Source organism: Platichthys flesus, chromosome 23 (assembly GCF_949316205.1).
Source record: "Platichthys flesus chromosome 23, fPlaFle2.1, whole genome shotgun sequence".
Taxonomy (NCBI): Eukaryota; Metazoa; Chordata; class Actinopteri; order Pleuronectiformes; family Pleuronectidae; genus Platichthys; species Platichthys flesus.
The window spans coordinates 7,859,042-7,876,449 of record NC_084967.1 but is presented as its reverse complement, the minus strand read 5'-3'; the positions used below and the strand labels follow the sequence as shown (position 1 = coordinate 7,876,449).

At 41.2% G+C, this 17,408-nt stretch overlaps 1 long non-coding RNA gene across 1 annotated transcript in view; it reads right to left on the bottom strand.

Annotated features, from left to right (window-relative positions):
* Positions 1 to 1,737: 1,737 nt before the first annotated feature.
* The window catches only part of LOC133948991 (uncharacterized), a 29,633-nt gene continuing 13,962 nt past the window's right edge, over positions 1,738 to 17,408 (bottom strand). Inside the window, exons 3-4 of the long non-coding RNA XR_009920112.1 lie at positions 9,352 to 9,483; positions 1,738 to 3,290 (exon numbers count right to left, since the gene is read on the bottom strand). This is a non-coding gene — a long non-coding RNA (uncharacterized LOC133948991). The remainder of the gene's footprint in view (positions 3,291 to 9,351; positions 9,484 to 17,408) is intronic.

The window sequence follows — 17,408 nt, the reverse complement described above, 5'->3', positions numbered from 1 at the left end:
ATAAACTACAGTAAACACCGTCCTAGTCGGCCACAACACTGACACACAACTTCTCATGGGCTTTCTCCATTTATTTATCTGAAGCCACAGTCAGAACACGTACATGACTTTGTGCACAGCGAGCAGCTCGCTGGTGCAGCATGTGGATTTCAACAGGGTAGTGTCCTGAATCAAACGCGGCTGTTGAGCAGAAATGATGACTGCAACATGTGACCGCTACTCTCACCCACCAAAATATCAAACTGCAGCTTGAGTCGCTTGGGTTAATTTTTTTTGACTGTGCCGCGTCTCACGCAACACGGAGAGGAAGCCGCCATCGGCACAGACGATGTGTCCTCTTTCCTCGGCTGCCATTTTCACGAGTTTGAAAAGGCACTGGTCATCCCTCCCCTTGTGCTCCACAGCCAAGATGGCGTCCAGCATTTCACACTCAATGTTTGGATGGTTCGTAGTACTATTCGGGTACTTAAGGTTGTATATACTAGTGTTACTGGTGTTAATACACTTCTGCACTCACAATATCAAGTGTGTATGGAAATCACATTGTGATTTTTTTCTCTCGACCCTGAGGCAGCAGCACCCTCGGGGGTTCTTAGTAAACTCTTTTCATTAATTAATTTCAATATCCCTCCTCCATCTTTGAGATGGTTTCACCTCTGGCTGTTGCCCTGCAGAGCAGCGAGGAGGAGGAACTTCGACCCTGGTGCTGTGTCCATCATGTTCAGCGTTTGAGCCGTTAGACTCAAACGTATTTGAGTCTAACGGAACATTTTGGTTCTTAAAGTGACAGCTTCCGTCACCAGCCACAGTTGAAAATGAAACATTTCCTGGATTTTTGTGTGTTCTATATTAAGAAGATATCAAATTGTGAAACTCTGTGAACATGCCCGTCACCTAAAGCAAAATGATTTTCCCAACTACTGCAAACTGTGTGTCAACGTTCTTTTAGTCTGCAATGTACAAATGTATCCCTCCTCACTGCCGGATGGTAACCAGGACAGACCTTCTCTGTGCAGTCTGCTGTAAAATAGATCTAAGCAACTGTCCAAGTAAAACACCCATCAACTCAACATGTATCATCTGGCGCCATCTGCTGCGTGTGGACACACTACACTCTATCAGTTTGTCTCTAGTTTAAGACAAGGTACTTTCTGGGGTATAACTTCGACAGTACAGCAAGATGAAGTACTTCTGAAGTGCTCAGTGTTTTTGTATGCAGACAAGTGGGAGGATGATAATTAAGGATTTCTTTGATCCTTATCTCGTGTTGCATCTCTAAGAGAAACACACTCACTGATGTTTCCTTAATTATGCCCCTTTCTGTTCTGTGCAGCTCTGCTAAGAAGCAGCTACCATCTTTGGTGAAGTTCCCGATCAAACAGTGTCTCTGCTCTGAAGTGTGGATTGAAAATTACACCAAATAAAACAATAAAACAGCACGGCTCCTTTATTTTGTTGTTTACTTTGAATTTCCTACTAGTTTGCTACAGTTTTCTGGAAAAATCCCGAATAATTGTCTCTGTTTGAAAGTACAAAGACCGATGCTGCACACTGAGGAATACACGATTACATGTTCCTGAGCCCTAGAGGCTTTTAAGATTATTATTTCAACATATAGTGAGCTCCTTTAAAAGGGATTACAGAATAAGGCAACATTTCAAAGAAAATACTTGAGCATGAAACTACTGTTTACGTCTGTACATCTGAACACGGAAAAGATCAGACTCCAGTCATTGGTTGTTTTGTTATTTCGTATCCAGTCTTTATTGATAAAAAAAATGACAAAGTTAAAACATTTAGAATATTAAAAATATTCTAAACATTTACAATTTTAATATTTTGTACCAGTTACAAATCCGTAGTAAACATCTTGATTCAGCCCCACCCACCCGTTTCATGAAAGCTTTGGGTTCTTTGTTGAGCTTTTTTAAACAGGAGTCAGGAGAAGTTTTCTTCACAGCAGGAAGGTAACGTTGGACGTGTGTGTGCGCTCGTGATGTATTGCTGCCCTCCAGGGAAGGCAGTAGGTTGTACAGTTAGCTCCCGATGGGGTAAAATCACAACCCTGAAACCACACAACCTACTACCTCACCCTGTACGAACACCGCAAGTCATCCAGGTGGGGGAGGTCGGGTAGGGGAGAGCTGAACAGAAGTCCCCTGATTTTTGATTATAACGTTCAGGCTCAAAAGGCTCAAACACAAAAAACTGTTTTCAAATATGATCTAATGGAGGAATGCTGTTCAGGCATTTGCAATTTTAATAAGGAAAAAGGAAGCAAGAGTTAATGTAGACTTTAGTAACAGAAAAAAAATAAAAGATAAAAATGCAGACATTTTATAAATAGATACCAATAAACATTAGGTCTGTTAAGTGGCAACCTTACTCACTGTCAATGGATGTACCCTTTCTTTAATTCTCTGAATATCTAAAGATTATTGCCTCTAATGTATCAGCTTCTTTTCGACATTATCTTCTCAATAAAGGAAATCAATAGGGGATTTATTGGGTGTTGATTAATACACTTTATGAAAGGATATCCCAGCTATTGTCCAAAGTGTACTGAGAAAAAAATCACATATGAAGCAAGGTCGTATTTTCGTTGGTGACAGTGACGAACACGATGCCAATACAGTCGCTTCAGGAAAGACAGTAAGTTGTATAGTCATCTGACAGCTCGGGAATGACCCTAAAACTATACAACCTACTACCTCACCCCAAGGAAAGTTTATCTTCTTCAGCCGTGTCACACTGTCGATGGTCAACCTGTGAGGAACAGAAGCTCAACGCCGCCATCGGCACACAGGAAAGAAAACTACAGATCAAGTGCACAGATTTCTCTATAAATGTCTTATTATATATGATGTGGGTACAATTACAGTACACTGACACCTTCTGTCTCCTGACACATGTATTTGACCATCAAGTCCATGAGATCCAGATTGGTCTATAGTATATCATTACGGCATTATACATACTTTACGTAGATAATTCATTCATAAAGCATGAATACAATTAAAACAGATTTAATAATTAATATATACATACAATTTTTAATTCCATTTTTAATATTAACATGAAGATTAACATGAATTGTTAATTTTAATGATGTGACAGCAGATCACAGTGAACTATTCGTCTGTGCATCTACATACTGAGATATCATCCCTTAATAGATGCAAATCTGTGAGTGCAGTAATAATACTTCCTGTCTCCCTCCTGTTTGTCACCCCGTCTCTGCGGCGGCAGCCTCCGGTCTGACAGTTTGCCTCCTCTCCAGTTTCCTAGACCTGATGGAGACAAATGAGTGGGGAGTGAGCTGGTGTCAAAGGGTCAGACTCTCACCTCTTGTTTTACACATGAGCATCATGTAACAACAGTGCTCTGCTGTGCATGTGAACCTACAACGTGTAGCTAGGTGTTTGCATGCACATGAACACAGAGGGTGTCTTCTGTCATTATTTATGAGGATCCTGTTGGCAAATCAGTGTTGTGCCCTGGTAGCTTAGGTGACACCCATTAGTTAAATAAACTCACCAAGAGTTGACTGGAAGAAAAGAAAGACTATCAAATTTAAATCAATCAGATAAATCTGTAGCCTCTTTGTGTACGACTCAGGAAATCGTGTTCAAATTAGCAAAAATTCATATGTGTTTGTGTGTTTGGTTGAAGGGGCAAGGGACAGGTTGAGGTTGTTCGGGGGGGGGGGCCTAGTGCTCTGCTGCGGTTTCCCCCAGAGCCGGAGGGAGCGACATGAGGGGGTCTGAGTTGGGGTTCAACTTATAAAAGTGAGTCATCATCTTAACTACTCACACACACGCACCAGCCAGTTAGTGGCTGTTTTTTATTGCAGGTCGGTTATCCCATAAATGCCACACAAATCTTGACACAAGCTACTTAATGTCCGGGATCCGTGAGGTGCACGGCCGACCGGACTGCATCTGGCTGCTTCCCTGGTGCTGCTGATGTGTGTGCTGCCAGGTATCAGGTTTATACAGGAGGACACCTTTAAAAAAAGGGTCACTTCAGGCTAATTGGGATAAAACATCTTATGATTTACATTAAGTGGCTTCTAGCTTTGGTTTGGTGTTACCAGGCTCTGAAATATAGATCTACCTCCAGCACAACACAATGAAGGTGAATGAAAAGTGGCTAGTGGCGTGGGATTCAATTTTCAATAAAAGATTATTGAAAAAAAATGCTAATTTATTTTACAATAATAGTATCACAAGTTCTATGTAAAGATAGAAAGCAAAATATGAGTAATGCTGTCAGTCAATTTATCATTAATTTTGTTTATTGTGCATTTTCTATCATTTCTGGCAAATAAATTGCGCTCAGATAATTAACTGCTTATAATAATGTAGTTTAGTAGAAAGATGATTCTGGTCCAAACAATTATAGATACACCAAGTTCCTCATAATCATTCCTATAAGGATTTTCGAGATTATATTCTTTTTGAGACTGAGGCAGATATCGCAAAACCTGGGGAAATTAAATTAAACTATATGCATGGCTACAAACTGCCAGAAGGGATTAAATACGTTTTTGACATATGTTTCTGTGCATGGACCCTATTTAACAATTCCTATGGAGCAAATGTTTAAATTATAAGTGTTACATTCATACTTTGATTTGCTGACACGCATTTAAACACAAGTAGGGTGTTTAATAAGTAACTGGAAACATCAGGAGATAAAGATAATATGACAAAAGATGCAACTTGTGACCTTAATCACACCTGGGACTGTTTCTGCGTCGGCTCATCCACAAATATTCTAGACATTCGTGTGCCCTGGAATGACGTTTTTATTTTAGTGAGCCCAAATGGAAACAACTGTAGAAACGAGGGGTTGAGGACCACCCTCAACCTGTGAAGGCGTCCTGTCACCATTCAGCCTGCAGTTGACCAGAACCACCAACAGGTGTCACATCTCCCCAAGTGCACAAGGAGAGCGTGAAGAGCCAAGGGCTCCCGTGACAATAAGGCCTTTGTGCAGTTCCGGGTGCCAGCCGGTGTGCCCTCGTGTCCTGTTTCCCTCTAATCTTCATTTGACCTTTAGGGTGACGACTTTTCTTTCACCTTTTTCCCAACCAATTTCCTTAGAGGAGATTATCTTTGAGTGGCAGACACTCACTGATTCAGACGACAAGACACACAACATGCTTTGATGGGACGTGTCACTCGGTCCCAAAGTCGCTGCTGCATGTTGGAACTAGGTGACACGGATTGTGTTCAATTAACTAACGGAAAACGATTTAAATTGTGTTGTGTGTCAGCAGGTCACCGACAGAAGAGTGGTTCAAATGGCCTTATAGAGACTGGGCAAGAGAGAGATGTCAGCAGTGTGGTTCAAGTGTAAGGTAAATATATACTGAAATTAAATTAGATTTAAAAATATAGGATATCTAGAAAAAAGTAGAACTAAACTTGGTACTGAGGTTTGACCAGAAAATAATAGTAATCCCCAAATAACTTGAGAGCCTGCAAATAAAAGAGAAAAATAGAGACACGAGAAAACACACACACACACACACACACACACACACACACACACACACACACACACACACACACACACACACACACACACACACACACACACACACACACACACACACACACACACACACACACACACACACACACACACACACACACACACACACACACACACACACACACCAAGGTGTAGACCTCAGGTCATAAACCTGCCAAGCAGCTCCATGAGTGTATCATTAAGGCTGATGTAACATATGTTAGAGGGATCATTGCTGAATTTAGACTGGAGAACTGTATTAACATTCACTGGCCTCTGTTAAAGAAGCTGAGATTCATCTCTCACAAAATAACCATATGGTTCTGAAAATGACCAGTGGAAATGACATTCTTGTGTGGTATTACAATTAGAAAATCAGCTAGCCTTTTTAGCCTCAACAGCTAATTTAATTTTCTGCAATTTTCTTTTGGATTTTAGTTTCTAAGATAACCAAAATAATACATTTACACAGACTTAAAAATACCAAATTATAAAAATATAAAGATAAGTAATTTAGCAAGTCAACATATGCATGTACATTCTGTTTCATATTGAATAAAATCTTTAATTTTTTTTAAATGTTTTAGTAAAAAAATATTAAAATATATTATGCATTGTTACACATTATATAAATAAATAGTACAGGTGTCTCATGCTCTCTTACCCTCCCCCTCTCTCTCTAATGGACACACAAATGTGAACACACACACACACACACACAAACAATCAAAGCTGGAATTGTCTTCTGTTCTAAAGTGCAAATAAAGAAATCAAATTTAATCTATAATATATTTATTATAATTCATATTGTTAAGTATTTTGTCGATACTTTTTTTTTTCTATGTCAGAAAAAAGGAAATAATTACAAGCAAGTATTGTGATACGAAATAAATATTAAAATACATCCTTCTTTAAAATAATAAGAAGTTTGAATGCAAGCACCTAAATATATTCACTTGTGGACCGCACACACACACTCACACACACACAGAAGTACTTTGTGTTACTGATCTTTAGAAATGAAGTTAGATTATCCCACAAACTTTAGTTTCTGCTTCATTTAAGTCCTAACAAAACCTTGACTGTCACACACAGACACACACACACAAACAGCAAGCCCCCCCCAGGCTCTGACTGAAACGTAGCTTAAAGTAAGACACAGCTAATATGTCTCATACCTCATTTCCTAACCTATCCTGTTTGCTGACAAATGTCAACATTTTACAAATTAAAAGCAGTTTTTTATGCCAAAAAGAAGTGCGAAAAATAAAGATAGCTGTGTAATAAATAGTAATCAATAATAGTGTGTCTGCATGTGCTTCTATACCTTTTCACTGCAAGTGTGTGTGTCTCAGAATTACACTGAATGCACCTGTATGTGTTTGAGTAAGACTGTGTGGCCATCTGTGGTGCATTCATTGTGAGTGTGAGAGTGTGTGTGTGTGTGTGTGTGTGTGTGTCCGTGTGAGAAAACTCAGAGGAGGAGGCTGTGCCCTGCACTCCTTGGAGAGGCGTGGGAACCCCATTCATCTTCGGAGCCAGAGTCCATTGTGGGGTACATAGCATCAAATGTGTCTGGGTGTTTGTGTGTGTGTGCGCAAGTGTGTGTGCAAGGGTGTGTGTGTGTGTGTGCACGCAAGTGTCTGGTTCAAGATGTGGTGGGATTGTCTTGAAATTCACACACATTTCCTTTAGGTTTTGATTTTCTAATATTCTCTAACACGTTGTAAGAATTTGCTTAGAAACCAGACACAGAGCCGGTGTTAGTGCCAATTGTTTTTAATTTTCTTCTTTAAGAAGAAAAAATGTATGTAAGACTCCTCTGTGATCTATTATTTAAAACATAAAGGTCAAAGCTTTTAAAACACAGGAAATCAGTGTGTATTGTTTAAAGTCTCACAACAAACTGCTTGTTGCTGCCAGTTTTGTGAGAAAATATGTTATCCTTTAATTCCAAGATCAAACCAGTTTTGTTTTTCTGGTGTCAACGGGATAAATATTTTTTCTCCGACAGAAAATATTTTGAGCAAATATACTCGATGACTTTCATTGTTATTCACATCGGACAAATTCGACAATGTAAATATGCAGTGGACACTTTAAAACATGTCCCTGTCGAAGGAAAAAGACTGGAAAATATTGTTGTTAACGTCAGAATCATTGTTCCGAGTTAGAAAAAGTGTGTTTCTTCCCGTTTACACAATGGCAGGTTGATTGTGAAGAGCAGCACAACCCAATGCAAATATTACCATTTATTTCTGCAGTGTGTGTTGGACTGAAAATACGAAGAAAGAAAATAAATCGTAAATAAAGTGAAGAAAAATTTAAACGATCCGGTCAATTTGTTTTTTCAATGCTGCACCTGGTGAACTGATCGGTGTTCAACACTGCTGTGTTCCTTTTCCAAATTGTTATGTGTTAATTCATAATTGTACCTGGCTTGAGTGTCTGAGACCAGTTTTTTTGGAAACGCCAAATACAGAAAGCAACGTCAGGGTCTCCTAACGGGGCGACAGCAATGGCAGAACCAGCACCGTTCCCTGAGGTGTGAGGGTGGCGGGTGATTTGGCCTGTAGGACGTAGGTGGGATGAGCACAGCTATCTGTGATGACTCACGCTGCCTCCACTCCTACCTATCGGTTATGGTTGAATCTGATGTGCTGAGGTGTTCAACATGAAACCATATTGAGAGGCAATGCGGGGAGATGGGCAAGATTTTCAATTAGAGCTCCTTGGAAAAATTGAATAATTAAAAGATGCACTGCTGGATGGCACTGATGAGGGGTGTGGCATGTGGAGTTTTTTAATTATGTGGAAAATATGATATAATAGAGTCAGAATTATAGCTGAAATTCTTCTTCAGGGAGGAAGCAGTTATAATTGATGCTAATGTTAATAAATATACAAGTTTTTGAATTATACTGAGCTATTCCGGTTGAAATACACAAGCCTAATGATGCGTAGGTATCTTACATCGTAAGTCTTCAAACCGTATGATCAAACTAAATTGATATAACGACATTTAAATGTTTCTTGTTTACACACGTTGAGTAAAATCTAAGAAATTAAGACAAATCGTTGAGTAAAGTTTAATAATCGATATGTCGAACAGGCCTGGTTGAGCCATATTAAAGCTACGTGTGGCCACGTGTCACCATTGACCTCTTTTCCAATGTTTAACCCTCTATTACAAATTCTAGACCTTGCACACATTAACCAAAATTAGATTTTCATTAGTATACTCAACATGAGAATTGCAGTTTATAGTTTTTTTGATAGATGACAAGGAGAGAAAAATAGAGAGAGAGAGACACAGAGAGAGAAAAAGAGAGGGAGAGAGAGGGAGCGTTGTGGTGTGGCTCGGCCTTGTGTAGCAGGCCTTGTCTGGCCCTCAGCCCAACATTACAGCACTGGTTCCTCTCTGCTCCCTCCACAACCGTCTCACACAAAAGGCCGACCTGTCGATCAAAACTGCAGGTAGGGACGCTCCAGAGGACAGATTAGCTCAGTTTTGTCCGAATTTCAAAGCCCATGCCAAGTTCCCCCTTTGGTTCACCTACATATCGTTAAGCCTGCTCTCTCTGGATAGTCGTGAAGCCCTGAAGGTAACAACACCAAGACACAACGTTTAAACACACATCCGTGGAGATTGGGTCGAACGAAGCCACTCTCTGCCATTTGTTTTGTCGTCTTCGTGTTTCATCGTTCTGCCAGAAGAATACCTCTGCATGTGTCTGTGCTTCACACGCACAGTATAAATGCAGACACACACATACTTACCTCCCCACCCACACATAGTCTTTGACTTACCCACTGAGTCTTTGAGGCAGCTGGCATACACACACCACAGCCATCAGCTATCCGGGGTAAAGTGCTGAAATCTCCACCGCTCATTGTGCTGGGTCTTCCTGTAGCTGCACCGAGTATGTCCACATATCCTCTCTGTAGAGAAGGGCAGAGAAGGAGCTTGGATTCAGTCACACAGCTCTGCACTCCCTGCAAGGAGTAGGCGGGCACGCCAACGAGAGACCCATTCAGTGTCCCAGCAAGTGCCAGCCTCCCTCTGTGCCTCAACGCCTTGTCTATTTGTCCGTCTGCCCATCTGTCTGCCCCTCTGTCTGGGTCTTACCCTGTCAATCTGGCCACCTCACCCCAAACCCCATCTCTAAGCTGCCGGTAACCTACCTAACCTCAGCTAACTGCTCTGTAATATTTACAAACTGGCTCCCCTCGCTCCTCTGTCTGCCACCTCCTAGTCCTAGACTGTCAGGGCCCGCCACAATGAGAAGGCCATGTGGGTTTCCCATGGAGTCGCGTGTTCCTCCCGTCTGGCAGTTAACAAGGCTTTGAATGAGGAATGTTAGCAAACAGAGCCGCTGAATGTCGGGTGAATGCTAAGCCAGGCAGCCAGTCAGATCGCAGCACTGGCCCAGGCATATGAATAATGCAAGAAGACTCGACAGGGAGGAGAGGAGGCAAAGGCTCCGCCTCTCACTGCCCCTTCCCAACTCCACCCACCCCTCCTTCTTTTTCCCCGCTCGAAACTCAAATGCCTTCACGGGAGCAAGAGAGCAGGGGGGTGGGGGTGCGAGAGGATTCAAGATCTCTGCCACTACTCAGTCATGCAATAAAAAAGAAAGGTTCTGCAAGAGAAGAGTTACACATGCACACATGTAATTACTACAAATGAGTTCTTAAAACATGCCACTTTCTCGCAATCATTGGGAACTATCTCACTCTTTTTTGGCTTTTTGTGTCTTTTGTTTGAAATTGGCACCTGTCCCAGAAAAAAGCCCTGTTGCCGCTCCGCCCTCCTGCTCCCCTTTCACTGGAGACTGCCCGCGAGAGGGAGAGAGAGAAAAAAAGAAAGAGAGAGAGTGTCAGGAAGAGAGGGTGGGGCAGAAAACCCAAAAGAGGGAGAGGTTTGGAGATGGAAAGGGTGAAGAAGGTGGAGGGCAGAGGAGATAAGAGAACACGAGAAATACACGAGAAATCATCGGTTTCCATTAAGATAGACGCACAGGTAACATGAAATCAAACAATTGCTCAAACAACATACTGAAAAACAAGCTGCTGTCTTCGTCCTCCGCTCCAGGCAGGATTCACGGCGAAAAGGAAGCATGGCGGGGCAATCAAGAAACATGTTCAAAAAGCCTCTGCATCACGCTAGGGCACAAGCCACACAAAAAAAAATACAGATTCTGCCCAGTTCAGTTTAACCTCACCGAGAACAACCGAGAAGAGGCCAGCACTGACCAAATTCAGGTGATCAATTTCTGCGAAGTGACGCAAATATAGGTCCTGGAAAGCGTCTTAGCAAATGGCGCAGCGATGTTGAAGCTGAGGAAAGGCAAAGCCACTTGTTGCATGATATTGAGGAGCAGATCCTGCAGACACAAGTGAGAGCAGGCAGAGGGTTAAAATTCTGGGACTGGGAGTTGTAAAAAATCCCTCCCTCTTCTGGCACAGACTAGCTCAAGGGGAGGGCCCGTCTGTAGAAATAGCAGCAGAGCGTTTTTCCCCTCTTTTTTTTCAGAGCAGCAGCGTCCTAGTCTACCCTCTCGCATGTGGCCGGGACCCAGGGAGAGAGGAGGAGGAGAGCGATGGATAGAAAAAGAAGCAAGAGCAGAGAGGGGAGGGGGAGAAAGAGGGAGGGAAGGAGATCTGTGAGTGGAGGAGAAGGGGCTCAGCTGATGATGAAACACGGACGTGTGGGAGTGAGTTTGCACGACGCGGTTTCATCACTGGGACCAGCACGACGTGCGTGTGCACGAGGTGGGGTTGGGGGTGCAGGAGAAAGGGGGGTGCACACTTTTGAGGAGGAAAAACATACCCTCACGAATGATTAAAGCTAACTTTGAGATTCATGTAAAACATTAACGAATCATGTTTTTTCATTTCCGAACCGCTGCAGCTTGGAGTTTTATCTCAGACATTTTTCTTTGACCTACATGTCCTTTGTCACAAAAGTCGGGGAGCAAAGAGACACAGGAATCTTCAAGAGGCCCCAAAAAAAACGTCTAGCATGATAACAGATGAATATTGTCTCGATAACTGCTTCTTTCTCTTGACCACAAACACCTTAATGAGTTGAAAAGATATCGACTGCGTTGTCACATGGTTAAAGCCAAATACGCACCTGGGTGCGACCGCTCTGCCATGATTGCAACAGTGGACTGTGCTGCGAAATCCTGCAATCTTTACCGCAGTGTGCCCGCAATGTGCCGGTACCAGGCCACCATTGACTTGCCGCGAATTGCAGCAACCTTGGCAGTTCTGCGTGCAGAGGAGAAATGTCGGGGCAGAACCGAATGATAAAATGGACTCTGCTGATGAGTCTGCTCATGTCCTGCACCCTCCTTCCTTTACGCCTCCCCTTCGGTGTCCAGCCTATTCTGTATCCCACCCTTTCTTATCCTTTCAGTAGCACCATTATAGCCTACAGTAATAAACAGCCCCGCTCTGAAAAGCTAGTGTTAATTTAAGCCTGCATGAGGAGGATCTTTTTTGTGTTTTTGTGCCAGATACCACCCCTGCTGTCTCTCTTTCTACCTCTCTCTCTCTTTCTCTCTCTCGCGCACACCTACCAACCTCTGCATCAGCATGCTGAAGGTTATTCTAACCCGCGTGGTTTCCGCCCGACTTTTGTCCGCAAAAGGAACCTCTATGTGGCTGAAATGCTGTAATGCCCCCTGGTTGTTTTCAACAGATTCCCTCATGGCTAAAAAAAAACCCCAACTTCCTCTCATTTGGACGCCATTCCACTCCCCTCCGGTCTTCTTTCCCAAAAGAAACCTAGAACTCAGCAGCACAAGCTAATTTTTTTCCCTCCTCTCTCCTCAAAAGTAGCAGCTGCACAAAAGAGAGGGGAAAAAGGAAAAACTGTCCAAAAACACAACAGATCTCACATCATGGAGCAAGGCTAGCTTGATTTCAATCTGTCTTTATTGCTCACACACATCTGAATGGGAAATCAGCAAAGGGAAACAAGTAAAGAGTGGGAAAAGGTCATTGTGTGCACTTAGATATTGTTTCTAATGTATTTTTTACTGTGGACAAGAAAGAACGGAGCGAACATGAGCGACTGAACAGCAACTAATATGGCCGCTTTTTTAGTTGCAGTCTCTCCTACCTCCTTACTCTTGGATGCTGAAATATAAAGGCGTTACGCCTGTGTGTGTGTGTGTGTGTGTGTGTGTGTGTGTGTGTGTGAGTGTGTGTGTGTGTTTCAACCTCCGAGGAGAGACTCAGAGAGAGAGAGAGAGTACACTTGTCTTGCCTTACCCTCCTTAGCTTTCCAGTCTCAAATAAATACTCAGGTTCTCCGTGCTCTGTGTTCTGCTGCACCATCCGCATATCAAAAAACATACAACACCTCTACATGGAAACTTGGAGCCTTAGAAAATAAGAGACAGGAATCAGTGACTGGAGGGTTTTGATAAAAGCACATTATCAAGGCATAAATTAGTTTGTCCCCCTTAATGAAGAAAAGAGGATCGAGCACTGCTTGGTTATCTGATTGAACCCTATGACGTCACATCTCGCCACGTTTTTCAACCAATCGCAATCACCGCGAGCACAAAAACGCCACAACAGCTGTGTGCCTAACAATCTAACAATACTATAAACAAATGCATGTTTCATTTGCAGTGTGAAGAGTCCCTCAGCTTTCCTCGTCTATCGGAGACCCTGTTTCTGCTAGTCAGTTGTTTACCATTTAACATGTGGCAGGAATTCAAAAAACTTGGCAGGGCTTGTTGCACCGTACGTCGTGGAGAGTTCACTTGAGGATACAGCTCTGGTTTTGGCTCATCTGCCAACTTCTGACACTGCAGCCTTCTGCACGGCCTCACCCGTGCAGAAGCGGCCTGCGCAATGGTGCCATTGATGAAACTCCAATATTTACAACCTCATTTATGACACCTTGACCATAAACCTTTCGTCAACCTGCTTCACCTCTGCATTCAAACCCCTCTGTATCCGGCCCTACATTTATTGTGTTTGAAGGCACATTGCATTGTTGATATTGGACATGCATGCAAGTCGCATTTGAACAATTTGCATATATCAGCTGACACAGTAAAGAAGAGAAGCTGCAGCAAAGCAATTCGGTATCACACATTAATTCAAATATCATAAATAAAAAACGGAAAAGAAAGGCATTCAATACAAATCACTATCAAATAGACCTATTACAGAAAATGTGTCAGTAATACACAACCCATGTTGCACCGTGATAACGAGTCAAAGTGAGTTATAGTGGACTCATGAGCTGAAACAATGGAGATGTTGACTCAGTGGCCTTATCAGACCTCCGGCACCTTCACATCCTTATGAATCATCCCGAAAGTGCACACTGCCACGTACAAATTCACACGCACACAAACACACCTCAATGCTGTACAGCACTGGAATAAGAAAAACACAAAATACCTCAGAATAATACGAGTCACAAAAATGTTGATATTCAGGGGCAAACACTATACATTGTAAATATAGTGTAAAAATAAATACAAACAAATCAGCACAAGTTGTATTGAAATGATGAATGAATAGGTTTTCGTATGAATAAGAGCAGGATAGCCGACAACAGCTACCTTTTTGAACAAATTCATCTTAAAACAAAGACAAGAAATTAAAGAAATTACAAATTATAATACATTTCTGCCCACAAAAATGCAATATTTTAAAAATATATCTTGCAGCTTTTAGTTAGCAATGAATAATATGCAGTTAAATAAGTAGAACCACCTGCCAGTAAAGATATGAGACCTCCGTAAGCAGCGTTGTTAATGTATGGTGTTTAAAATGCAGTAGTTCAAGTCTTATTCAGAAGCTTGTGACACTGGCCTGACTTGTAATAACTCACACAAATAATCCCGGTTGTGTAAACAGCCTATAAATGACAGATCTCTATATATTTACACTCTGGCGAGCACACACACACACCTTAGTGACCAGAGCGGCGGGCCGGCTCTCTCTACGTGGTGGTCTGCGGAGGGGCCCCTCAGCAGCACGCGCCTCAACAACTTCTCTATTACAGCCATGACCCCTAAGGTCAGTCTCTGAAGGGTTCTGAACAAAGGCCACGACCCCGGGGTCAGAAGTGTAATTCCGGGGGCAGGTTTGGGGACCCACGGCAAAGGGAGCATGCTGTTTGCTTTGAAAGGTAAGGATCACTAACACAGAGGCCTAATAAGGATTAAGGGGCCATCCCATTTGGGATGTCACTCTGGGGCCTCATACATCAGTCTCTATTAACCTCTGTGACCCCTGGCGGCCATTATGGGGCTACAGGTCACGGTCGCTCACACCGTTGAGCTGTAAAAACTAACATTGCATGCAGAGTCTCACACGGTTGCTGCTGATTATGTGGAGACATTGTTTTAGGAGATAGACACCTTGTCAAAAAAGACACAGTCCTCCCTGTGAGGGGTTTTGTTCCGAAAGCTTTCAACCTGTTGCAGTAGGAGGCAGTTTGGAGTCTTTAAGGAAGGTACTTGAAGGCAAACAGCAGGTATCATCCATCAGGTAAGGTCTCTCACTATGAAAAGAAAAGCCTGACAGGTCAAATTAAATAATAGTTAATTTAATTAAATGTAAATTAAAAGATCATGTGTAAGCCACAGAAAAAAAATTTACACTTTGAAAAAAGCCCCAGAAAGTTTGGTAAAACTTCGATAGAGGCAGGTGAGCAGGAACCAAGAGACAGAACCACAAAATGGAGGACAGGAGGAGACAACATGGCGGTCTAAAAGTCTGTCACCCACACACACCGACTGTAATTTGACAAATTCCGACTAAAACTTACATTTCATAATATTTGACAAGGTTTAAAAAAAATTATTGTTAAGCAACTAAACATAATTGTACAAAGACTTGTAGGAGATACATTTCTTTACTTCTTCGGTTACTTGAGTTCTAAACACACAGAATTTAACCCTGTGCAGTGTGTAAGGGACGAGAAACAAGAGTCTGTCTTTGTTTTGTTTGATTCGTTCATATTGTATTTAAAAGTTGTTTTGTGAAGCTTATCAGATGGTTGGGAAAAAAAAATTATTTCAGGTATTTTAAAGTTTACAAAAATGTGAAGCATAATTATTTATGAAGGTAAAAGAATGCAAACTATTTGAGCATTTCTTTCTCTTCAAATATAAACGGATATGCTGATAATGAAAACAAGAAAAGACAATTCAAATGTGTTAGTGAGTAAGTGTGTGTGTGTGTGTGTGTGTGTGTGTGAGAATATATATATATATACATATATGTATATACAATATATATACAATTTTTATATGAAGGGACAGTATAATTAATTAAGAGTAAAAATAAAAGCCACACAGTGATTCATTAATCATAATGTAAAACAGTATAAACTGCCTTCAGTGCAGTGAATAGGCAAAATTCTGAACAGCTTTTTTACTGTTACTGAAACTTTTTTTTAAACACTGAATACATTTATGAAGTCATTGGAAAAAATACTTGACATAATATATTGGTTTAGTTTAAAAGAAAAGGTTGAAAAAAGCAATTCTAAATTAAAATGTAACCTAAAGGATAAAACTCAAAAAATAACATGGGTTTCTTTGGCTTTTTGCCCCAAGGTGTAACCTTGATCCTGAAAAAAAAATTTAAACAACAAACTGATGATCACTTTTTTCTGCTAATTGTCAGACAGAATTTCATTATGAATTTAATTCTGACCCATTTTCATGAGCGGAACTCTGGAAAATCAAGTGGCAAAGATGAAAAGAGAGCTCTCCTTTTTTTTTTTACTTTATCAGCATCAATCGATATTCGAAATTACATTATTATTATTATTGATTTCAAATTATGACGTGGCTATTTTATAAACTACTGAAGCTTTAGTTTCAGATTTTAACTTTTAAAAAAGGAATAGAGATTTCTCCACTTAGTAACGTTTCTTGAGAAGGCTGTAATCCAGCAATCACAATTTACTCCAATGAAAACATTTAAATCACTTTAAATAGATGAAATAATAAAAAACATTTATGCAAGTGACCATTTATGCATCTAAAATGATAGAACTTGCAGACATTGTGTGTGTGTGTGTAATAAGATGCAATATGACTGTAAATTACTCTGATCTGATGAAAAGATGTTTTCATTAATTCATTTTAAAATGTAAGATTCGTGGAGAATTAACTACATGTATTAAATGTCTTCACATTAAAAAAAAAAAAATTAAAGCTGTATTTTATCATATACAGGAGTGTAGAGTATCTAACCGAAACACTAAATAAACAAAGAAGTCTGCAAGGTCAGAATAACATTCTCAGTGTGTTTTGCGAACACGGTTTAAACTTATCAAGGGCACTAACCGAGCACTTTGATTCAGACGCATTTCTTCGATAATCATTAAGCCACTCACCTCTGAAAACCCAGCGTCTCTGTGTGGAGGGAGCACATTCGGCTGCAGAGCAAAGGTTGGAAAAGTGGAGAGATGAAGTGGACCTGCATTCGCTCCACACAAGTGTCCTGAGCAGTTTTCTTTTTTTTAAACAGACAATAAATCCCAAACAGCAGCACTTTGACAGCCTCATGATTCCTCCTTTTTTTGTAGCTCATCTCTCATTAAAGCAAGGGCAGTGCTTTGGGAGAATCACTGTCCTACTTTCAGTTAACCATGAGATTCCCCCTTCTAGGTCATTTTGGATATGTCAGGTTTATTGGAAAAGTTTGGTTTCTAATTTAGCTCACAGAATAGATTGCCCATCTCTAGGACATTCAAAATATGTAATTACAGGGATGTTTATCCAGGGGACAAAGAGACGCCACCCTGATCCTTGGCAAAGCAGCCTTTTTCTCCATTATTTGTCATAACTGTGAATATGATTTAAAAAAAA